This window comes from Typopeltis vanoorti, chromosome 6 (genome assembly GCF_054136105.1).
Source record: "Typopeltis vanoorti isolate ZY-2024b chromosome 6, IOZ_Tvanoo_1.0, whole genome shotgun sequence".
Lineage (NCBI taxonomy): Eukaryota > Metazoa > Arthropoda > Arachnida > Uropygi > Thelyphonidae > Typopeltis > Typopeltis vanoorti.
This window is the reverse complement of record NC_143554.1, coordinates 124,057,470-124,083,066: the sequence shown is the minus strand read 5'-3', so window position 1 is coordinate 124,083,066 and position 25,597 is coordinate 124,057,470. Positions and strand designations below refer to the sequence as shown.

Genomic DNA, 25,597 nt, shown 5'->3' with positions numbered 1-25,597 from the left:
AACAATTAGAAAATATTTATCGATCATACACAGAACATATTTAATGCCTAAGAATGGCGGCAACATTATCATTGATTTGATATTAGGCGTTGTAGTTCTATATTTCTGGAAGAAGTAGTTCTTTTGACAGAGCCTATTTTGACTGTTAGTTGGTTTCTTGTATGAATATACTGTGTTTATATTTAAGTGTCATTAAGTGATTTTTTTTTTTTTTTGAAGCTGTTCGAAAGATTGTTCTTGACGACTTTGCTGTTTAATATTTTGCTCTTTACCAGGTGTTTACGTCTTTTTTCTTTCATTTTTTAAAAAACAATTTGGTGATTTTTTTTGTATATTTCTTTTATAAGGAAGAGAAATCATTCATATGTCCAACTGTCTAGTATTTCATTAACATTGGTTTTTAGAGATTTTTGTTTGAACGTGTTCACTTGGGTTTTAAAAATAATTTAATAATAATAATAAAATTCTAATTTTTTTTTAAATATTTATTCTCCTTCAAAGAAATTACATGTATACAAAAGTATATAAATAAAATTAGCACCAGAATACAAACATTTTTGCAATAGGTATAATTGATATATGTAAAAGAATTACAATAAAATTTTAATAATAATATCAATAATAATTCTATGTATCATTCTATTTATAATTGTATAATTGTAGGAAACATTATATTTCTTACAATTTCGTACAATCATACAATACAAAGTAAATTCATTAATTAAAACATTTTTAGTAATATTAATGTTTTATTTTATTCTATTTTCATATATATTGCATAGGAATATTATTACATTATGCATAGTAATATGGATATATTATATAATAAGATTGTTACACGATATGTAGAAATAGTAATGTTTTACATAATAATATTATTGCATTACATTTAGTAATTTTAATATTAGTATTAATTTTATTATATTTTATTGAATAAATACTTCGTTTTTTGGTTCATTTAGAATAAGGTTTATAAAAGACTAAGAACATTATTTGAGAAATTAAGTATATTTGTGTGTGTGTGTGTGTGTGTGTGTGTGTGTGTGTGTGTGTGTGTGTGTGTGTGTGTGTGTGTGTGTGTGTGTGTGTGTGTGTGTGTGTGGAACGGAGATGATATATATTGATATATTAAAAATAATAATAATGATAATAATAATAATAACAATTTGTCATTATTATTTAAATGTTAAATAATAATTATTAAATAGTTATTAAAAAAATAATTAAACATTAAATAAATCAGCTAACGCCTTTTTATTCCCGTATACGGAGAGTAGGCGAGGCCATTTAGCCCTATCTAACTTTTGGAGACTGAGTGGGCAGTTCAATCTCCACTGGTACCCAATCAGAGATAGATGGCCCAGGCTATCACTAATTTATCGGTACACAGTGAAGAGAGACGGCTCAAATGTGCCGCCATCTCCTGGTCCCTAATCCTAACACAATATATTTAATGTCTGAAATAATGTGGGTTCTACGGTCGATTTTCTTGAGTTTACGGGACGAAAAACCCGAGTTTCCGAGTTTCCAGGAGGAAAAACCCGCTTGCCCGTGCCAGAGATCGACTAACTCGGGAACCGGTCGAAAAAAGGCTTAGAAAAATTTACTCTAGTCGCCGACTAGACTTGAAACGAAGTCTTCCTTCCTGCAGCCAAGCGCGGTGGTGTGCAAACGCCACATCCACTGAGCTACACAGGCTCTAAATAATAATATTAAATTTAAATATCATGATAAAAGATAAGTGGAAGCTGCAGAAATGAGGATCCTAACACCGCTCGAAGGCTATAAAAGAATAGACAAGATAAGAAATGAAGAAATAAGAAAACAGTTAGCCATAATTAACATAACAGAAGACATCACAAAATATAGAAAAAACTGGAAAGACTACGTAGAAAGAATAAATGAGGACAGATGGCCAAATATTGCCTGGAAATATAAACCGGGCGGACACCCTTCAAGGGAAAGACCCAGGAGGAGGAAATGGGCAGAAGACTTTTTAAACCCTTGAAAATGTTACCGACAAACAATTGCCTAACATGCGAAGCCAAGAAGATGAAGAAGAAGAAAATAAAGACATATGATAATAATATAATGAATAAATATTATAATATAATAATAATGATATTAATAGTATAATGAATAAATATCATAATATAATGAATTTGTTATTTGATAATTGAAATCTGTCGAAAAAAAGCCCATGTTTTTCTTTCAACTCCTTTTTTTTGTTTAATCATATTTTGCAGAGCAAATACGGAACAAAACTTGTCACAAATACACCGCAATCGTTTAGCATTCGCTGGACAGAATTTAGCCACCATTGTAAGAAACCAGTTAATTCTACCTCAGTTCGAATAAAACATCAGCACTTCATATTATCATGCAGTAAAATTTCAATACACAGTTGGTTTTACCAATGTTGGTGACCGAGTTATTCCATTAAAAATAAATAAATAAAATAAATCCGCTAACGCCCTTTATTCCTTAACCTTGGGAAGCTGTAGGACGACCAACCAATCTCCACCCATAGCCAATCAGACAGCAGTCCAGGACAATGTTTTCAATTGACATCTGCATGGTGAGTGTAGGGCAGAGAACTGTCGCCATCTCGTGGTCCCTGACTCTAACATTAAAAGATAAATCATAGTTATATATATTCCTCGAATATTAATTGTACATTTCTATTTAATAATAATAATAATAATGTTACTAACCTCGTAATGATATGAAAATATTTTGTTTATTGATTGCTAAAATATTTTCACATACACTAAACATCTTGAGTGACATTGCAACTTATAATTTTACAGAATTCAGAACTAAGTGCTGCATTTTCTGCATTGGAATTCAATTAAAATTTTAATAGTATTTTTTTGCCGCTATATTATGTATTTACAGCGCGTGTTCTTCTAATGTTAACAATGAAGATTATTCAGATTATTTTGTATAATAACTTTTTTTGTTTATATAATTTTTTTAATTATAAGAATAATTTATTACATTATTTTTTCATTTTACATAAGAGTCATCATCATCATGCATATCAAGGATTTAGGCCTAGCATGGCCTGTTCCGGCCTTGGAAGTCATCGTTGAATCGTTCAAGAGGACGTCCTGGTTTTCTTTTTCCTAATGGCTTGTACTTTAAGGCTTGTTTTGGTAGTCTTTCTGTTTTCATTCTTTGAACGTGTTCCATCCATTTATGTTTATATTTTTTAATTTTTTCTATTACTGGTTTGTGGTTTAATTCTTTCATAATTTCTTCGTTTCTATTGTGGTCAAATAGGGTATACTTTGCAGTTTTTCTCATAAGAGTATTATATTAATACTATTATTATCGCATAATAATCAGTATCTTCGGTATCTTCTTTATTGTTGTATACTTTACTAACTGTTTTATTACATAATCTGCTTCTTTGGTTATAAGGATTACGTGTGGTTGAGTGAGGCAAGTTAATCCCACCTATTAATAATAATAATAATAATAATAATAATACGTATTTTCTTTTATTCTTCGTTTCCTGATAAGCCTTTTTTAACAGCTGCTTCTCTAAAAGTGCCATAAAGAAAACCATTAACGGTTCTAATTTCTTCAAATGTTTTAGCACCAGGTGTGTGCAGTAACAGAAGTCGAAGATAAAATTGTTCCGAGTTCCTTTTAGCAACATCATAAATTTTAGAAATGATTTTGTTATTTTTTATTTGTCGCTTCTTCCATACATCCACTTTATATTCGTAGCCATAGGGTATTTCAGTATAAAGGAGATTCCTAGCATCAGGATCAGATTGGTTTAAATTAAACCAAGCTTTTAAAGTTGTCATTCTGTATCTCTTTTCTGAAGGAAGATGAACATCAAGCGAAATAACTCTATGGGAGTGATCATGTAATTCAAATCCTAGTAATCTCCACATCGATTCACAAGCAGTTAAGTATCTTTTATTTAAGTATTCGTTGACCTCAGTTCCGGTGGTCGTCTGCATACATCGCTTTTGGACATTGTTGTTACTCTGTTTCTTTTGTTTCGCGTAATTGCGCCAGGAAGGATCGTTACCCTTATATATATAGCTGATGAGATTGGAGATGGAATCTTTATCTGTAATAAAACTGCAAATCTCTACATTTATATGAGCATTATATTTCAAAAGTAAATCCTTATTATATGGAACTACGTATCGGCTGTCAAGGGAAATTTGCTGACCATCTTTAAGGAAATCTATTGATCTCCCCGGAGATCTTTTATATAATGGATAGCTATTATGTTTCACTTCTGTTTGATTTTGATATTCTTTAGGGAACTTTTTTGTACAATGTCCTTTACTCATACATACAGCATTCTCATTCATACTGCAGGAGGAATGGATCATTCTTTCTTTCACTATTTGATGCAAACGTGAATTTTTAGCAGCATCGGGTATTTCGGCTGAAACATATCGATCAACCATATCTGCATCGACAAATTTACAATCCTCCTTCAGTATTATGAAAATATGAGCGTGTGGTAAACCTCTTTTCTGAAACTCAATTGTATACATATAGGCAATAGTTTCTCCAAAAAGTCGATTTATAATAATATCCTCTAGTAGAGAATTCAACTTCAGCTTGAATACTCGCACTTCCAAGTCGGGTCTGTCAGATGGACACTGCCCTGGCTCCAGATTTTCTCGAATTTCCTTCCAATCTGGATTGCACGTAAATGTAATGAAAAGATCTGGGCTTCCAAATTTAGATACAATTGCCATTGCATCATCATAACAATCGTTCATATACTTAGGAGAGCCTGGATATGAAAAGGAATATTTAGTTTTGCTAAGACTGTCTAGTGTCATTTTCTCATATTGAGCATATGAACTTATGATATATTGTTGAGTTAGATTTCCAGCATTTAAAATAGGATTAAACTCATCTCGTACAGCCAGTTGAGCCAGTTTGTATTCGTGTAGTGCCACTTTATGTTTAGTGCTTCCTTCATATCCACTGCTGGACATGTTTTCAGCCCAACCAGCTTCCCCATATGGGAAAAGCAGCACAAAAGTGTTGGGATCAAGATTTGAATGCCGGACATCTAGATTATCAAACGGATTTTTTCCCGTGCCTGAGAATGAATTGTTATAGTAGGTTCCACAGGGAGATTGGTCTTTTTATTTCTGCATGTCATGCCAGTTTCATCGATATTTGATGAACTATGATTTTTATTATTATGGCGATTTTCTTGCACGTCTTTTTGTAGCTTTGTGTTTGCATGTTCATCCAAAATGCGATAATTGCTAGCAATACGATTTTTCTCACGAATTAATTTAAACAATTTTTGCACTATAGAAAATTTGATGGGTTTATTGTCTGCAATCATTTTTAGTTCTCGAAGAGCTACATTTTCATCAGTGGCATACAGCTGAGATAATCGCGGTGCCACACCGACAGGTGGATTGTGATGAGGGGTCTTATAATCAACAGGCCCTTGAATACGAATGATATCTGGTTTACGAAATGTGTGTAATTTGCATTTCATGAATGCAAATGACAACACCTTATTGTAGACTTCAATATATCTTCTAAAATGTATGCATTCGGAATCGTTTTCATTTGTCATAAGATTTTTCAAATACGGAGGAAAATCACTTCTACTTTCCAACTTCAATTTGCCTCTGTTGCAACAGTTTTTAAATTTCCAGTCATCTGGTTTTTCTTTCTCGAAATTTCTTGATCCACAATATCCACAAATAGAGGACATTTCCCCACAGTAATGTTCTATAATTTCTTTATCTGAGTTTATTTGTTGTTCCAATGACCTTCCTTCTGATATTCTGTTTCTATGGGATTCAGACAAATTCGTAAAGCTGTTCAATGGGGTTTTAATAGCTTCTGCAGCGTGTCCTGATATCAAAGTGTCTTGAGCAGTGAGCACCATATCACTTTGCCTTGTAATTCCGGCTGCTGGAATTTCATGATGTAATATTTTGAGTTTGCGACTCTGCATTACATTCGACTTGGATTTTCTCTTTCGAGAAAGGCCTCTTTCATCACCTTGTTCTTCTGATCTAATAGTTGGTGCTTCGCTGGTGCCATTCACATCTTGTGGTTGGACCTGTGATGATCTAGCTCTTGCATAGTTTCTGAAAACTTCTAGAATGTCATCTATATCTCTGTGATCTTTTATTACGATCTTCATGCTGTTACCTTTACTTGACTGTCCTAATAAATAAGAACGTAGCAGAAATTAATACACGTCATTATCAAACGATGTGTATTCATTTCTTTAAATAAAAATTTACTTAAGGAAATAAATAAATTTTATATCTCTAAATTATAACAATCAGCATAAGAAAAAGATCTTCATTCTTTATTAAATTTCAAAATCGAGATGAACAATTTACAAAACTCAAAACAAACGCATATTTTCTAAAATTCTTCATTAAGCATTATAGGCCTGTTAACAAATACTTTATCGTGCATTGTTTTGCTAGTGGTGTACTGGCAAAAGCAGTAAAACCACATTGTTTACAGGTCGCAGGATTTGCAAAAAAACAAATGCATACAGCTTATTAAGTAATGATTATTGTTAATAGTATAGATAAGAAACATAGAAGTAAGCTTACCTGCATTCGCTTCTTCACTTCTAACGTATAAAAAGCGTTTTAATGTATGAATATATTCTTCTGGTAACAGTGGTAGCGTTTCGTTCATTATTGTTTCAATACTTCGGATCGACCTTTCTTTTTCAAATTCAATGTTTGAAATTTTTAACAAAATATCATTGTACGATGAGAAATTCATCGCTATTTATTCTTCTGTTCTGATAATTTCAAGACTTCGTTTCTAAAATAAAAATAAATTGTACCTAAATATAGAGAATTCTTTATTTAAATGGACTTCAAAAGAAAATTTGACACATATTCTCAATGCATAGGAAAACAGTAGATTGCAATCAGATTGAAAGCAAATCCTTCAGACGAACAGAAAGGTTCTCTGGATGTTGAAGAATACAGTCACAAGCCGAGTTAAGATGGTGATGGTTGTTATTATATATATTTATAAGGTTTTCATATATGGCCACATCTGGACTAATGTGCACAATATAACCAAATCTATATAAACAGATTTGATTATACAGGTTTCTTGAAAAGTGTACCCTTTGAGAATAGAATGAAGGCTTGTGGCTTAATAAATTTTCTTAATAGACAGACAAAAGGAACTATTACAAACTTATACCAATTGTGTTTTATAGAGGATATGCAAAAGAAATGTTCCGATACATGACAGGATGGGACAAACGAGAACAAGGGTCATATCTTCATTGACGTTGTGTAAGTGTGGTTAGCATGAGCATGAAGGCTAAATGTTTGGCTTGGAGGGCGTGAATGAAGAATGTATTGTCAAAAGTTAGCAATGCTTATTCAATAAATCAATTTTAGGGAAGATACGATAGGTTTGATGTGAATAACTTGGTAGAAATAAAGAATCTCAGACTATAGAATTTAATTCTGATTGTGATGATTCTGCAAATTTAGAGCATAATTCAAGTAATTTAAGTGAAATATTTGAAAAGCACAGAAGTGATATTTATATATATATATATAATGAATTGGGAGATGTAAATTCCCAATCATCTGTAGATCAAATGATTCTGAAACTAGTACTCATTCAGAAACGGTGAATGTTTACATATTTGGAAATTCTTTTTTAAAAAATGAGAGAAAGATGAAATTGATGTAAAAATAATCATAATGTAAAATTATGAATCTTTTTACAAATGTTTATGTTGGTATATTATTAATTTTGGTGTTTAGTAACAATGTGATCGGCACTTGCAACGTGCTCGATATTGATACGTTAAACTGAAGTGTAAAGCATTTGAGATTGATGTACTTACTAGATTCTGATAGTTGCAATGGCTTTCAACTTCTTTAATGTAATTCACAATTGTTGAATGTTAAGGCATTCTCTTTTCGCTGATGACTAAACTGAGTGAGCCATCACTAGCTAATTTGCTTCCATTTACAGCAGTGCACATGCTCACCAAGGAGGAGGTTGATGAGTGATGGTATGGCCAATGGTTTCAATCCTCTTACTAGAATCTGATAGTTGCAATGGCTTCAATCTCCTTTACTGTAATTCACAATTATTAAGTGTTGAGATATCTTTGGTTCTTTCTGAAGACATTCGCTTTATGCTAAGGAACGACAACAACTTGTCATTCATTACTACCTAACTTGTCACACTTGTTGGCCGAGTGGTTAGCGTATCCTCTCTCCAACCAAAAGGCTGCGGGCTCGAATCCCGCCGTGGGTATGGATGTTTATAATTGTCTGTAAAAATGCTAGTGGTGGTGGTGGTGGCTAATTTCGAAGTAAGACTACTAAATGATTCAAGGATACGAAATTTATACCAACAGATGATTAATAACTACCTAGAAAAAATACAAGAAAATGAAGACATCGAGAAAGAATGGAATAATATAAAAGAAATTATTACATCAGCAGCATATGAAAATCTAGGAACACACAAAAAATATCATATCAATAAAAAAAATTACATATATGGGACAATGAAATAAAAGCAATAATTGAAAATCAAAAGCTGGCCTTTAAAAGATGGTTAAGTACCAAAAACAAACTGAATATAAAAAAAAGAAGAGCAATAGCCAAAAGAGAAACCTGGAAGAGATACAGAGAAAGCTGGGAAAATTTGTATCATATTTAGAAAATGACATACACAAAATAAGACCCAATGCATATAAAATACTAAAACACATGAATGCAGATATAAAAGAAACTGCAAATATAAATATAAATTGCGGAATAGATTTGAAAGAATTTTTGGATTACTTTACAGGTCTTTGGACAGATAATACACCAAAAAAATAAATAAATAAATACACCAAAAACTTACAAAATGCTTTAAATGATATAATAACAATGAAGGAATTAAAGGAAATAAATAATAAATAATAAATAAATAATAATAATAATAAATAATAATAATAAATAAATAATAAATAATAACAATGAAGGAATTAAAGTAAATAAAATAAAAAAATCGTAAATCAGCAGGAGAAGATGCTGGAAGAAAATTTCATCAGAGATTATTAAAATTTTTAAATAAAATATATACAAATGGACAAATACTAATAGAAGTACAGTAATACCTATATAACTATATTCCTATAGTTCTATAGGTATTTAAATAGTTATATAGATATATAACTATATATCTATATAACTATATTCCTATAGTTATATAGATATATAGTTATATAACCAGGTCTTTTTTTCCAGCAGGAACTCCTTCCGGTAAACTTTTATAAGTATTTCAAAACTAGGACTGCCACTATTTTAAATTCTCAGTTATGGTCGTAGACAACGTAAATCAAGGGTCATCTTTGGTTCATCCAATCTAGTGCTGCCATCTTGTGATGTTGACATTGAACCTAGAAGATCGACGTTCTCGATTAGAATCGATATGGGATCGGAAGTTACGGTAGTTACCGGAAGCGGAACTTCTGTGTGAACAAGCATACAAGCAGACTCGCACTTTTACAACGTGGGTGAGTGAGGTGTTGACGTGTTTGATGGAAGTTTCACCAGTTTTACGCGATCTATAGTAAAGAACACAATTTTTCTCTTCCGCTCCCGCAACTAAAAAGTTAAAGCTCGAGAACAGCAAAGTGTAGTGATAGTGATGGGCAAAAGCAGACCCGATGGACAGTGAAACAAAAACTGGAAGGATAAAACACGTGACTGCTACGGTTGCTACAACGACTACAACTACGACGAGTAAAGACGCACAAGATTTGCCCGACTGTTGGACTCTAGACCAGACCAAAAAGCGGATTTTTGCAACAAATATGAATGGCCGTTGGTGGACAATAAAAACATTGGCTGTAAAATGTGTAAGGAAGTCGCAAGTTTGGGAGTAGAAAGGAATAAGTAAGATATGAATATTTCAAAGCCATGGGCAAATATTCAAATTTCTCATTATGGTAGGAATAAAAAAGAGCAAATGAGTTCACTACGTAAAAAAATTCACGATCATAAGAACAGTTCAGCTCACATTGCTGCCGCTAAAATTATAGAATCTGCAAAAGAACGAAAACTGTAGCTTATTCAAAAGCATTTGAACATGAGAAAGAAGTGACTTGTAGAATCTTTAGAACAGCATATAAAGTTGCAAAGAAAACCCAGGCTTTCAATGACTTTGAATCAGAAATTGACCTCCAAGAATTGAAATACAAGAATCCTTTCTTGTAGAATTCGACCCATGTCGAATTCTACAAGAAAGGATATTATCATAATATTAATCCTACCATAGAGATGATCTCTGTTTCTAACAATTATTTTTTTAATTCCGAGTGTACCTATATGTGCACAAGAGTTCACTCCGATTGGTGCAATGACTTTAACTCTTTCTTTCAGAATCCAAATAATCACTGACTCAAGACCCAAATACAAAATAAACACATTTAATAAAACAAAAACAATATATATACACTTCAAACAATATTACGTAACTAACTACAACTTAATTGGATCCAAGGCCTTTTAAAAATAAACTTACACTTAAGACTAGACTAAACACTTTGTTTGCACAATCATAAAATGTTCATAGCCAGTTTCTTTCTCTGTCAAGGCCCTTTTCCAAAGATTATACGACTCTATTCTTCATTTTCACAGGATCCTTTTTCATCACTCATGTAGCACACATTAAATTTTCCTGACTTAATTCTGTCTCTTTTTAGTAGAAATGATAGTTAGATCCGGCGTCCTTAATACAGATGAAACTTCCAGATCAGAATTTTCTCAAACACTTCTTTAGAACGTAAATAGCAACTTCTTTTATTCACTAATGTCTATTGACAGTCTCAACTCTTCCACTTTAAAAGAATTTACAGTTCTACGATTCCCTTTACGGAACCTACTATAAATTTTGCAATTAGCGTTTCCTCCAATATTCCTTTTAAGACGCCTATAGCAATATTTCCCTTTTATTTATCAATACTTATTCCACTTTAAACTTCATAGTTCCACCATTCCTTTTTTCGGAATATACTATTAATTTTCCTCTGACTGTCACATAAAAACTTAAGTTCCTCCTAATCTAAATATCTGCCGACCTGTGTTCTAATTTTTCTTCCGAACGCTATCCTTGTTTACTCTCCCGTTGCTTCGATACTGAACTTGTCAGCTGTCAATCACACATCAAACTTCTCGGCGAGCATGCGCACTCCATGAAACTGGTAAGCAAGAAGTAATGGCTGATACGTTGTCTCCGTTAGCGACAAGAGAATGTCTCCATAAAAACACAAAACTTAATATTTTAAATTACAATAAAATTCCTGTAAGTAATACAAATATCAAATCCAGTAAGTACATAAATTTTTTAACTTCTTTACATATCATTTTTGACAAAACAATTTCAATAACGGGCACATCGCAAGTGCCGACAATGCGTGTATGAAACTAAAACTAATAAACATTCTAACATAAACAATTCGTAAAAATATTCAGAATTTTAATTATGATTATTTTTACAGCAGTGACATGGGTCGACTTCTGCATTCCACAAATGCGTGTGTGAATATAACAAATCATATTGGAACTGAAATGGAAAAACACCTTTTTTTAAAAATAATAGTCAAACTCTGAGACTTCCCTTTTGATTGATGAAAGCACCACTATTAGCCAGTTGTCATCATTAATAATTTTTATGCACGCACAATGCTACCTGATATGGAGCAACACACAAATATTTTTATTGACATTGTACAGTTAGAAAATGTATCCACACAAGTTATTTTCCATAGCTTGATGAACACCCTTAATGAATTTGGGGTTTCATGATGATTATTTGAAGAAAAATCTTGATGCCATTGCCTGTGATGTTGGGTATGAAAAAAGAGTAGTGGCTTTGATTAATGAACGTTATCATCACATTTTGTTTTGGCATTGTGCCAACCATAGACTCTTCTCTGTTGGTGATGTAAAAAAACACTTTCCAGAACTAATCAACCACTTCAAGTCATTTCTTGACGAACTTTACTCTCTCTATCACCAGACACCTAAACATGTCAAGAACTAGGCAAAGGAGCTGAAGATCTTGACAAGGAAATTTTCAAAATTGGAAGAGTTTTAAGTATACGTTAGGTGGCTTCTAATATTAGAAGTGTTTCCGCCATGGAGAAAAATTATGAAGCACTTGTGGCTCATTTTACAGCAGCAAAACAAGATGAAAACAGAGACAAGTCTGAAAGCATGAAGGCCTTTTGAAGAAAATGAGAAGTGTTGATTTTGTTTTGGATCTTGGATTGATGTGTGATACTCTCCAAGAATTGTCAGAGCTTAGTGTTGAACTGCAAGCAAGGGATAATAGACTCTACAAAGCTCATAGCAGTATATCAAGATAGATCGGCTGTTTGAAGACAGGAAAGTAAATAGCGGGCCTTTTTATCGTGAAGCTGCAGAAGCAGTTGAAAATCTGAACTTTAAAGGAGTGAATCATTCTCTTGATCCTAGAAAATTTTATGACTGCTTGAAACAACGAATAGAAAATCGCCTTCTATCTGCAGAAGAGATGCAAATTCCAGAATGGAATTTGCATCTCTTCTGCAGATAGGTGTTGTATCCAAACAAAGGTGTTGTATCCAGAATGTTTGGCCAGACGGTAATGAAAGGAATGTTACTTTCGGTGATACTGAAGTTGAGAGTTTGTGTAAGAGGCTAAGAATTCCAGATCGACAGGTTCTTAGAGGTTTTCGTGAATTCCAGACAGAAGAAAATGCCTGTTGATGTCAATTCCCGATTTCTGTAATATAAACATTTTCACCTTTGCTTTAATGTTTAATGTTTTATTTCCATTTGATACATATAATATCCATTTGTCAAAAGTAAAAGAACGAGAGCTTCAAACGCCTGGTATGTTTCGATTTTCTTGTGTTATGAGATGAGATGGTAGAGTTCCAGTAAACTTATATTTAGAAAAAAAAAAAAGACCTGAATATACTTAATATTTTACTATATGCAATATTGAATATATATAAAGAAAAAAATGTGAGAGCCTGTGTAGCTCAGTAGATGTGGCTTTTGCACACCACGGCGCTTGACCGCACGAGGAAGACTTGATTTCGAGTCTAGTCAGCGACTAGAGGAAGTTTTTCTAAGCCTTTTTTTCGACCGGTTCCCGAGTTAGTCGATCTCTGGCACGGGCAAGCACGGGTTTTTTCTCCCGGAAATTCGGGTTTTTCGTCCCGTAAACTCAAGAAAATCGACCGTAGAACCCACATTATTTCTGACATTAAATGGCTGATTGTATACCTAGGGTCCGAATAGTAAAACAAGTAGGGGTTAAATAAATGAATAACACGATTACGCTTGAGATGCAAAAAAAAAAAAAAAAAGAAACAAATGTGGAGGGAATTTAAAGAAAAAGGTGACCTGCAGGCACACGAACGGTATAAAGCGCAGGCCAGAAAGGTAACGAGTGTGGTAAGAAAAGCAAAAGCGGGTTATGAAAGGAAACTAGCTATGTAAGCTAAACCGAATCCCAAACAGTTCTTTAAATATGCTGCAAGCAAAAAAAAATAAAAAAACTGTACAAGGCAGAATGATTTTAAGGGATGCCGACGGCAAGGAGGTCACTGAATCAGTCGATATAGTGGAATTACTGAGTGAGCACTTTCAAGAGTATATCGTCAAGGCGGTGACATTGAAAGAATGAAGGAACCATTAGTTTATACAAGAATTGTGATGAATGAAGTGGAGGTGAATAGTCCATTACAGATCCTTAATGTGAATACATCTGTGAGATTGGATGGTATACCGGCACGGGTCTTATGTGAAGCGGCTAAAGAATTATCACTGCCCTTGACCATGTTGTATAATCAGAGTCTTGGGTCTGGTTTTAGTCCCGAAGGTGTGGAAAGAGAGGGGAAATAGTTCCACTGCATAAAGGAGGATCCAAGACTATTGTTGCAAATTACTGACCGATCAGAATATCAGGAGTCATTGTCAAGATCTTGGAGAAAGTAGTCAAGGGAAAAATACAAAAATGGATTGATGAAAATGAGATACTATATGGGGGACAGCATATTTTGTGCAGGGTAGATCATGCGTCAGTAACTTGCTCAAGTTTTATAACACAGTGACGCTTGAACTGGATAAGGGTAATGGGTTTACAGTGAAACTGCTGGACCTGGCTAAGGCCTTTGACAGGATACCACATGGAATTCTAATCCGTAAACTGCAACATATGGGAATGGATATAGGGTTCGATGTGGATAGGTGGGTAGTTGATGAAGAGATATCGGATAGTAGTTTATTCAGGATTATAATCCAAAAGATGGCCTGTGACTAGTGGTGTGCCACAGGGTTCTGCTCTTGGACCACTGCTATTTAATTTGTTCATTAACGATATAGTGAAAGAGGAACGGTTCATTTGTTTGCTGATGATGCAAATATGGGTAGAGCAATAGTGAATGCAGAAGATGTCAAAATCTTGCAGGATGATTTGGATAGATTGGAGTTCTGGGCTGATGTCAATTTAATGTGACAAAATGTAAGGTTATGCATTTTGGGGTGAAAACATTAGCAGCAGTATACCACATTGGTGGAACTGTACACCAGGAGATTGATGAGGCTAAGGACTTGGGAGTGTTGGTGGATAAGGAGATGAAGTTTATGGGACACATTGCACAAGTGGCTAAATCAGCTCATCAAATCACTTGGTTGCTGAAAAATACTTTGACGAGCAGAGACAAGCAAGTTATTGTTCCTCTGTACTGAGCCTTGATAAGACCTCATCTCAACTACCCCACCTAGTTTTGGTCACCTAGGTTTCTTCTTGATTGGAGGAGTTGAAGAGGATCCAGAGGCGAGTGACCAAGATGATAGCAGGTCTATGGAATAAACCTAATGAGAACAGGTTGAAGATTTGTGAGTTGCAGAAATTCGTTGATAGGCGGAAAAGGGGAGCTATGATTGAGACATTCAAATTGCTGAAGGGTTTCTATAGGTTTAATTCAGAGGATATTTTTGAGATCAGGATTGGTGGTGGGTGGTGGGAGTTTGTTGCAGGTGCTATGACAGTGAATGAGTTCAAGGCAAGGTATAATTTATAATGTGAGAATCGAATAGTTGTGTGGACATGATGTTTAGGGAATCCCTTGATGAGACTAAGGACTACCTGGAGTCGCCCGTAATAATAATAATAATAATTAAATACGAGTGTTAGGGTTAGGGACCACGAGATGGCGGCACTTGTTGAGCCATCACTCTTCACTGCGTGCTACTTAATTAGTAAGAGGCTTGGGTCAGCAATCTCTGATTGGGTACCAGTAGAGATTGAACTGCCCTCTCGGCCTCCAAAAAGTTAGATAGGGCTAAAAATGGCATCGCCTACTCCCTATATATACGGGAATAAAAAGGCGTTAGCTTATTTTTTTTTAATGAAAAAATGTCTGAAAACAATCTACAAACCGAGAAGTAAGACAGGGATGCCATCTGTCTCCAACACATTTCAATATTTACATTAATGAAATCTTAATACAGTGTATCACCCTTAAACAATCCGGATATAGAAATTTTCAAGAATAACAAAATAAATACGCTATTATTTGCAGATGATCAGGTAATAATATCAGATAAGGAAGAGAAGTTACAAAGAACGATATATAATTTAAATGTTATAGTAAAACAGTTTGGAATGAAAATATTCATAGATAAAACTAAAACAATGGCATTTTGTCGACTAACTCCAGTTAGAAATAAAATAGTTATTAATAATAAAATAAAAAATCAAAAAAAATCAACGAACGGCTTTTATTCCCTTATAGGGAGTAGGCGAGGCCTTTATACCCTATGTAGCTTTTGGAGACTGAGTGGGCAGTTCAATCTACACCAGTAGCCAATCAGAGATAGCTTGCCCATGTCTATCACTAATTATAGCAGCCACCGATAGAGAGGCTGGCAAACAAGTGCTGCCATCTCTTGGTACCTAACCCTAACAAGATATGTCACTGTCTGAAATAATGTGGGTACTACGGTCGATTTTCTTGAGTTTACGGGACAAAAAAACCCGAGTTTCCGGGAGGAAAAACCCGCTTGCTTGTGCCAGAGATCGACTAACTCGGGAACCGGTCGAAGATAGGCTTAGAAAAAGTTCCTCCAGTCAGCGACTAGACTAGAACCTAGGTCTAACTTCAAGCGGCCAAGCGCAGAGGACGCAAGCGCCACTTCCCCTGGGCTACACAGGCGTCATAATAAAATAATAGAACAGATAAATACTTTCAGTAATCTTGGATGTAAAAAAGTCATAAAATTAAATCTTCAGAATTTTTACAAATTATAGGCCTGATAAATAGAACAATCATTCCAAATATAGTATAAAAAGAAACGCACATGAAAACATAATTACTACTTTAGCAATGCGCACATTATTATACGCCAGCGAAATTTGGGCAAGAAACAAACAAAATAAACAAAGAATAAAAACAATTGAAATGAGATTCCTGAGATGAACTGCAAAATACACATTATTAGACCAAAAAAGAAATGAAGATATTTTAAAAGAATTAAAAACAAAATCAATAAAAGAACAACTAAACAATTATAAACAAAATTGGATAGAACATGTAAACCGAATGGCCAACACCTGATATTCTAAACAAATAATCAAATATAAACCAATTCGAAAGAGAAGACCAGGTAGACTTCAAAATATGATATTAGATGAATAATGAGATCGGAACAGACCACTGCTAACTGCTAACTGATGTGGCATGATGGATATCAGTCCCATGGACTCCGATCCCTTCATCGCTATGAAATGGTCTTGTATTAAAGGTTAGCGAGTACTTGGCTCACCCTATTTAAGGCTGTATGGAGGCACCTGAACCAATAAGCAGAGCTGCATTCGGGCGCTTATGTTTTCACCTATCGTGTTCGTTATAGTTAGATGACTCTTGAATGAGATTATTGGGATGAACAGCTGCTTTGGCAAAATAAGCAGTGGCACTATTATGGAGAAACGTGGGAATATCTGGAATATCGGCATCACGATGTAAGAGAGCATTTCTGACAAACCACGGAGCGTTAAAAATCATACGAAGGCACTTGTTTTGAATAACTTGTAGCTTTTTGATGTTGGTGGGGGAAGTGTGACCCCAGGCCGGCGATCCGTAAGATAACGATGGTCTGATAATTGTTTTGTAGATCCGTAGTTTATTTTCAGTGCTGACTTGACTTCTACGATTGAGGAGAGAATAAAGTTGCACAATTGCAGAGTTTGCTTTTTTGCATGCATAAACTATGTGGGAGTTAAAGTTTAAATGGTTATCAAGTTGAATGTCTAGATATTTGGTGCTAGATCTCCATGGGATGGCTGTGTTAAAAAGTTTAACTTCTCCAAAATGACATGCTTGTCTTCTGGTGAAGAGAATGGCAGTGCTTTCATCGGCATTTGCAGATATTCTCCATTTTCTGAACCAGTCCTCCAAATTTGTTGCTGCAGTTCTTAAGCGCTGCGTAGCTATATTCGGCCTGAGAGATCTGCTAGGAATTGCCATATCATCCGCATAACAAGCTATAGTGGTTAGTGAAGTGCTAGGAACATCAGAAACAAAGATGTTAAAAAGCAGTGGTGAGAGCAGCGAGCCTTGATGGACAGCAGCAGTGATTTTTTTCAGTGAGGATCGATTTCCGCGCAACTTGACCTGGATTTTACGGTCCTTTAGAAAGGAGTCAATAATTTTAGTAAGGTAAAGAGGGATGTTGGCTAAAATTAATTTATAGATGAGACCTTTGTGCCACACCTTATCAAAAGCTTTTGTAACATCTAAAAAGATAGCTCCTGTGTGTTGTTTCCAGTTAAAGCCTGTAGTGATGAATTCAGTCAGTCTGTGAATTTGCTGTGTAGTGCTATGTCCGGTACGGAAACCAAAGTGTTCTTCCAGAATTATGTTGTTTTTATTCACCTCCTCATTAAGTCGGTTGAGAATGACTCGTTCTGCGATTTTTCCCAGGCATGATAAAAGACTGATAGGTCTATAGCTCTGTGGCATTTGATGGGCCTTACCAGGCTTGAGAATAAGGAATATATCAGCTTGTTTCCATCTTGAGAGGAAATAATTTAATCTCAGCATTGCATTAATTATGGCTACTAAATGCATGACAGCTTTGTGTGAGAGGGCATTAATTGTTTTGTTGATAGTTTCATCTGGACCAGAGACTTTTTTGTTGTTAAGCTTCCTAATGATTGAATAGATCTCTTTAGGCGAGGTGGGACAGATATTTTCAGGGCTACAAGGTTGCTGAAGCGCGGAACGTACTCGACGGTGTATTTTCTCTATGAAGACCAAATCTGCATGCACATAATTAGGACTGCACTGAAGTTGAAGAACGTCAACGAGAGCTTCCGCTTTTTCATTATCTCTGTATACAAGACCTCTTTCTCCGTGAATGGTCTGGATGTAAGAGCGATTCGTACGGAGAGCGTTAGTCAATTTCCACAAAGAATTATCTTCAGTTTTGAGAGAACAGAGTTTTCTTTCACATTGCTGGTTCCTGTGATCTTTTAATGCATAATGGACTAGGTTGGACGCTCTATTTAGTTCTCGACGGTCTTGAGGAGATAGTGTGTTGTGATAGCGGCGTCTGAGTCTATTTTTGTTTCTAATTAGAGCAAGGATTTCTTCAGGAAGTAAGTTTACTTGAGCTGGGGTGGAAATAGAACAAGCTGCAGATAAGCCAGAATGGATTTTACATTCAAGATTGCTGACTGCTGCATCAATTTGACTAGTATCAGTGAACAATTGTTGTTAAGATGGGGGGGGGGTCGCGTGTTACATGTGTCGTGTATTATTGATGGTGAATTGTGAATTTGACTGATATGTTTTTAGAGATTTATTCTTATTCATTAGTAATATCAGTTAATTGCTTGCTGCCATAAACAGACACTATTTTCCATACTGGTTCTTCCAGGTAAGTAAATTGAATATACAAGGGCGATAGGCTAGGCCTACTGCCGCTAGTATCGCCATTGTTATATTTTATATCGCGACATCTTATTGCTGGTAGACACCTTAGTGTGTCTACGGGATTTGCTAGTGGACCCTCAAAAGTCCACAGGATTATCTTTACCTGCTCGGAACACCTGAGCAATCTTTACTCTTTCTCCATCCGTGTTCTAACACATTTCCAAATTATTTGTCATGGCAAAACTTCTGAATGAGGCCAAATTCGAGGAAGTATACTTTGAATTCCTCAGACTAGGAAAGCTGCTGAGTGATAATTGGCCAAGAAAAGTCAAGCTCTTTGACACATTCCCCCCACCCCACAGCAGTCACAGAGGATAATATGGTTGACATGAAGGATGAGCCCATAACTCTGATGCAATCAGATTTAGCACACTCCCCAAGTATGAAAGATGCTACATCACAAGACAGCAGTTATCATACCTTGGAAACTGATACAGAGTTCCAATTGGTGAAAAAGAAGAGGAAAATCTCCATCAATGTGGAAGAACCCAATAGTCATAAAGAAGAAGAACCCAAAACAACAGGGAATAGTCATAAAGAAAATATACCACCAGTAATATTAAGGGATAAGGAAAAATGGATCCCTGTCTCATCAGCCCTAAAAGAACAAAACATCTCATTCTCATGGGCTAAAAACTCAGATGAGGGAGTTAAAATACAACCCACTACCGTCTCGGATTACAGACAGATGACCAGATTTATGGACAGAGCTAGCGTCCCATACCACACCTTCACTTTACCTAGTGAAAAGAACCTGAAAGTTGTTCTACGCGGGATAGCTGAAGGTATCACTGCTGAAGATGTGAGCACTGATCTCTCCAGACAGGGCCTGTCCCCAGTTAAAGTGAGCAGATAAAAGGCCAATGCCTTTGGTGCTGGTGGAAATAAACAAACACGCAAAAGCAGATCTATGACCTGACTGTAGTATGCAGTCTCAAAATTACAACTGAGCCTCTACGGAAAAGAGCATCTGCAGGTCAGTGTCATAGATGCCAAAGGTTTGGACATGCCCAAAAATTATGTAAGGCAGCCTTCAGGTGCTTGAAGCACGGCGAGGGACACCAGACCATCTCTTGCACCAAACCTCGCACAACTCCAGCATGCTGTGCAAACTGCAGAGGACCTCACCCTGCCAACTACAAGGGATGCCTTTCCAATCCAAAAAATCGAGGACCAACAAAAGTCAATCTTGCTCCTCCACATAACATTTTAAGCAACCAAACAGATCGTCCTCCAGTCCGAAACACCTTGCCTTCTACCTCACAAGAAGGAACAACCATGACCAAAACATATGCTGAGGCTGCAAGAACTAAGCCTCCTACATCTCTCGAGTTAGAAAGCTCCAACATAACATCCGTTTTAACAGCCTCACTTGCAACTGTGCTGCAAGAATTCAGCAAGACATGCCCCTCAACATCTTCCAGAAAGCGATTCCTGCAAGGCACTCAAAACATTATAACAGCCATCTGTCATGAATAATAAATTCAAACCAAAAGCTCTTAAGATAATAGCATGGAATGCAAATGGATTGATGAACAAGATTTTGGAACTTCAAGAATTTTCAACTCGTCTCAGTGCTGATATCATCTTGATTGGTGAAACACACCTAAGACCAGCTAATAACCCAAAAATCCATGGATACACTATGTACAGAAACGACAGAATTGGTCACAAGAGGTGGAGGCACAGCCATATATATAAAGAGTTATTTGAATCATAATACAATAAACAAGCCCAAAACAGTAAACCTGGAGTTGACCGATGAAGAGGTACATACCTTCAATGCTGGGAGTCTCAAGATCTATGCTGCTTATAATCCTCCAAGCATTCCTCTGCTGACAACAGATCTGGACTCCATACTTGGTTCAAATGACTCCATAATAATAGCAGGAGATTTCAACTCAAAACACACATCTTGGTACAGCTCATCAACTAACGCCAAAGGCCACACACTTTTCAACTATGCAATGCTCAAGTCTGTTGTAGTGGCCGCCCTACCGAGCCCACCCATTTCAGCCCTTCGGGTGGCTCGGATGTGCTGGACATTGTCATCTTTAAAAATTTAAGATACCAATTCAAATTGGAATCAGTCAACGAATTATCTTCTGACCACAGTCCCATAGTGCTTAATCTAGGTTCATCAGATCAATTCTCTCCTCTGCATACATTCATACCATGGGACAAGTTAGCCAAGGTTCTTCCTGATCATATTAGTCCAGTGCCCAATATCAGTAAAAAGGAAGAGATTGACACAGCAATAAATAACTTAACCATACAAATTCAGAAAGCAATTGAATCAGGCAGACAATCCACTATCTTCAACACAACCAACCATATCCCTGAAGAAATCATGGATCTAATCAGAGCAAAAAATAGAGCCAGGAAGAGATACCACAATACAAGAGCCCCACAAGATAAAAAAAGTATTGAACAATCTAAACAGGCAGGTTTGAGAAGCTCTTCAAAAGCACAGAAACCATCAATGGGAAACCAAATTGGCTAACACCAATACTGAAGATCATTCTGTATGGAAATTCTTAAGAGCAATCTGCACCAAAAAGCAACTCATACCCCCATACAAACCAAGACAGGGACAGTTCACAAAGATGAAGAGAAAGCCGAAGAACTAGCAGATAACCTAGAATTTCAGTGCAACCCATCGTATACAAATTTAAATATCAACCTTATGTACAAGATTCATCGTCATGTTAGGACAACCTTAAGACAGAACACAGTTAACTCCGAACATATCACTCCTACAAATCCAACAGAAATGATAAAAATCATCTCCCATCTAAACAATAAAAAAGCTCCAGGACCGGATGGCATAACTAACAGAATAGTAAAACTACTTCCAAGAAAGGCCATAGTCTATCTCGTCAACATTACAAATGCCATCTTTAGATTCCAGAATTTCCCTACTACATGGAAAACAGCCACAATCATACCACTGAAGAAGCCAGGAAAAAATGCTCACCTTCCTGAAAGCTACAGACCCATAAGCCTATTATCCAGCCTCGGAAAGGTGACAGAGAAAGTGATCCTCTCAAGATTCCAAGCAGAAACAGATAAGTTGGGAATTTTGCCTAATGAACAGTTCGGCTTCCGTAGGGCACATAGTACAGCTCAACAAGTGCACCAGCTGGTAGAAATCATTACTAAAGGTTTCAACTGGAAACTCAATACAGCTGCCATCTTCATCGACGCAGAGAAGGCGTTTGATAAAGTATGGCATCAAGGTCTTTCTTTCGCCTACCCTGACCTGCATATATCTGAAAGACAGATATATGCCGGTCAGGGTAGGCGAAACGGTTTCGACCAGACGCAGGATCTCGGCAGGTGTACCTCAAGGATCTCTTCTGGCACCTCTCCTGTTTTTTTTTAATCTATGTAGCAGACATCCCTCTGAACCCAAGAACAACATTCACTGCATTATATGTAGATGATACTGCACTGATGGCAAGATCACTGAACCCAAAACTGGCAACTAAAAGACTACAAGCTAGCATACACACTTTAGAAAAGTGGATGGCAGACTGGAGGATCCAAGTTAACCCCCAGAAAAGCTCAGCTATACTGTTTACTAGAAAGAAAATTCATACCATGGAGGATATTTATTTATTGGGAGTAAAGATTCCATGGCAGACTGAAGTTAAATATCTTGGAGTGATTCTTCATAGTAAACTCCTATTCAGCAAACATATTAGTTACATTACCTCAAAGATATCCAACGTCTTAGCTCAGCTCTACCCTATGATCAACAGACAAAGTAAACTGGACATGCAAACAAAATTAACAATGTACAAGATGGTAATTCGCCGGTTATCACTTACGCATCCCCAGCTTGGAGCCACACCACAAATTCAAACATTCTAAAACTTCAGAGATTACAGAATAAGTGCCTGAGGATGATTCTGTATGCCCCATGGTTCATAAGAAACACCCAGATCCATAGAGAAGTTAATATCCCTTATATCTCTTCCTTTCTCATAAATCTAGCTGAGATGTTCTTTACCAAGACAAGTAACCATCCAAACCCGCTAATCAAGGAAGCTTCAGAATATAATGAAGTGGAAATCAACAAATATAAAAGACTAAAATCTATTTTAAGTTCAGCTGAACACAACTAACTTCACTGCCCTCAATGGGCGAGCATATAGCTCACAAACACTCCATTCAAAGTTCTTCCATTACAAGACAAACGGGAATATGAAAAGCAATTTTGCTTCACCCATCTAGCCAGAAATGTTAATTTTAATGTTATGCAGCATCAATTTCTTCACTGGAGGAGATAGTAGGTACTGAGTCTATCATAGTGTTCATTTTAGCCTTGAATTTTGCAAAGTTAGTGTGGGATTGGCTGAGAATGAGCTCAGGATCCTCTCCTAAACTTAAAAGTACTGGATTGTGATCTGAGCTGAGCTCATCAACCACTTGAAGTTGAAATTGATGAGAAATTTTGTTAAATATAGCAATATCTAAAATATTAGGTCTGCCGGTCGCTCCGTAATGTGTTGGTTCGATCGGGCCTGCAAATGGCAATGTTTCTTTTCAAGATAAAATTGTAGAGGATCATTCCGTTGTTGTTAAAGCTCTTGCTGTTCCATAAAGGATGCTTGGAATTGAGATCTCCTGCTACAATTATCGCTTCATTTGTATCAAGTAGCTGAGAGAGATCAGAGGGGAGGTTTGTCAGGTGGGGGGGGGGTTGTATACAGAATAAATCTTAAGCGGCCTGCATTGTTGGTATGTATTTCTATGACTGTCTCCTCATGGTTAGCTGTATTATTCTTCTTAATCTCATTATAGCGGACGTTTCTTCTGACAAAGATGGCAGTGCCTCCACCTCTGGCATTGAGTCTGTCATTTCTATGTAACAAGTAGTTTCTGAGTTTGGGATTATCGCAGGGATGTAGGTGAGTCTCGTTAATGAGGAGAATATTAATTTGTAAATTATCAATAAATTCTTGTAACTCCAAAATTTTGTTGTTGAGACCATTTGCATTCCAGAATACTATCTGCATAGAATTTGATGTTGAAGCCGGATTAGTCATTAATCATAGAGAAGATGACCTGAGTATTCCTAAGGAATTTGTTGGTGCCGGCCTGGCTTGGATTTGTTTTGCTAAAGGCCATTAACATCTCCCCTAGTGAGGCAGCGAGAATTGCTGAGGAGTTTTGACTGCTAGTTGCAGGGAGTACCTCAGTGTTACGCAAGGAAACCACCGAAGCATAAGATTTATCTGGCATACCCGCGCTTTGATATCAGGCGCAGACCTCATGATATTTTTCTGAATGGGTGGAACTGACTCCTGTCAAGACTTTTGGAGGTTGGATGGGTGTAGAGAACAATCCTTGTAATTCGCAGGATGTGGGCCGCTGCAGTTCGCACATTTAGCGGGTATGGTCTTTGGCTTGATGCAAGTGTGTGAGGGATGGTTGCCACCGCACTTTACACACTTATAATCTGCTCTGCATAACATTTGCGCATGCCCATATTTTTGGCAGCGATGACATTGACCAGCCGATGCCTTTCTTCTCGGTGGCTCAGTCTTGATCACCAAGTTGCAGACTATTCTGAGATCGTAAATTTCTCTCTGATCTTTACTGATCTCCACTAAGACCAGAGGCATGGAACGCTTGTCTGCTCGATACATGCGAGAGATCTTGATCGGCTCCAAGCCTTGTGATCTGAGGTCAGTAGCCATCTCTTCTGATGTTATGTTTTCTACCAAACCTCTGATAACTACCTTAAGGTTTTTTTCACTTTTCAGTTGGTATGTGTGATATGGGAATTTCTGTTCATCCATAAGTCTGGTGAGCTGGCGGTAGTCCGTTGTTCCTTCGGGCTGAATGCGGACTCCATCATCTGTGTTTTTGGCTGATGAGAACTTGATGTTATTGTTCTTCATCGTCTCTGCAAGTGACGACCATTTTTCCTTAGATCACAGGATTACTGGTGGAATCCTCTCTTTGGGCCGTGTCAAGATATCTGTCTCTGTTCTTGTATCAGATAGTGCTGATGTGTCCATTTGAGGTGCAAATTCAGGTTCTGCAGCAAGAGACTCTTTTTTCCTCTTCTTCCTGCTGACCTCCTAGTAATCATTAGAATCAACGTCAGTTGTTGTAGCGGATAAAATGACACTGTCACGTGTAAGGTTAGGAGAAAGTTTGGAGGTTTGAGGGTCTTCTGTCTCGACCTCCATAATCTGATGGACTTTAACCTTTCCTGGCCATTTCGTGTGTAAAATTTTACCGATGTCCCGAAAAATAGCTAAAAGTTCCTTGAAAGGGAGATCCTTATATGATGAATCCATAATTAAATCTGGACTTGAAGTGGGGGCAGGACCTGCCTTGTCCCTTCACCCACCAAGTGCTGCACAGGGCTGGGAACAGGAGAGGGCCTGAAAAATTTTTGAAGATGAAAAAATAATGTCTTACCTGCTCTGCTGTTCGAGCACGCTGTTCGCGCTACAGGAGAAACATCAAACAGTCACTATTATAATGTAGAAGGGAACTGTGAACTAATCATCAGTATTAAATCTCAAAAACTTTTATCACTGCTGTATTAACTTA

The 25,597-nt window shown here is 36.4% G+C and overlaps 1 long non-coding RNA gene across 1 annotated transcript; it reads right to left on the bottom strand.

The window, feature by feature from the left end:
• Window positions 1-1,140: 1,140 nt before the first annotated feature.
• Window positions 1,141-25,597, bottom strand: LOC150105895 (uncharacterized). The gene is made up of 3 exons (XR_016548407.1): window positions 25,463-25,597; window positions 6,594-6,813; window positions 1,141-2,623 (listed from the first exon to the last, which is right to left on the bottom strand). It is a non-coding gene; the product is annotated as an uncharacterized LOC150105895 (long non-coding RNA).